This window comes from Morone saxatilis, unplaced genomic scaffold, assembly GCF_004916995.1.
Source record: "Morone saxatilis isolate NCDOM2014 unplaced genomic scaffold, NCSU_SB_2.0 Contig7, whole genome shotgun sequence".
In the NCBI taxonomy this organism is placed as follows: Eukaryota; Metazoa; Chordata; class Actinopteri; family Moronidae; genus Morone; species Morone saxatilis.
Genome location: NW_023340246.1, coordinates 17,005,468 through 17,005,977, shown reverse-complemented (window position 1 = coordinate 17,005,977; position 510 = coordinate 17,005,468). Strand labels below are relative to the sequence as shown.

The window sequence follows — 510 nt, the reverse complement described above, 5'->3', positions numbered from 1 at the left end:
GAGACAGTTTAAAGTGCACGGTATCAACAAACTGTTCATCTATGAATACGTTTGTTGAGTGTAAAAGTGTGTCGTTACATTTAGGTGATGTACTGATAGTGGATGTGAATCAATGTCACTGTTGTTCACTGAACAAAATGCAATCAGTAACTCTACATCAATGTTATCTGAGGCTTTTACTTTATATAACAAAACACAGAATGTGAGTAACATGAAGGCTTATTACAGAAATAAGTTTAGGATTGATATGATTAATTGATTAGTTAATCCACAGGAAATTGTACGACAGCTATTTGACAGCAAAAAATACCAAATATGGCCTCTTCTCAAATGAGAGTGTTGGTTTGACGGCATCACTTTGGTCTTTAGAAAACTATGACGGGCATTTTCTTGACATTTCACAGACCAAAGGGATCAATCAAGTAAATAATTTACAGACGTGGCAATAAGCCTCTCGGCTGTTACCAACTACTGGCCTAAGCCAGTCTTTGAATCTCGAGTCCTCTAACC

At 36.7% G+C, this 510-nt stretch overlaps 1 protein-coding gene across 1 annotated transcript in view; it reads right to left on the bottom strand.

Moving 5' to 3' along the window:
- Positions 1-510, bottom strand: part of tulp4a (TUB like protein 4a) — a gene marked incomplete in the record, with an annotated part of 24,748 nt that overhangs the window by 10,940 nt on the left and 13,298 nt on the right.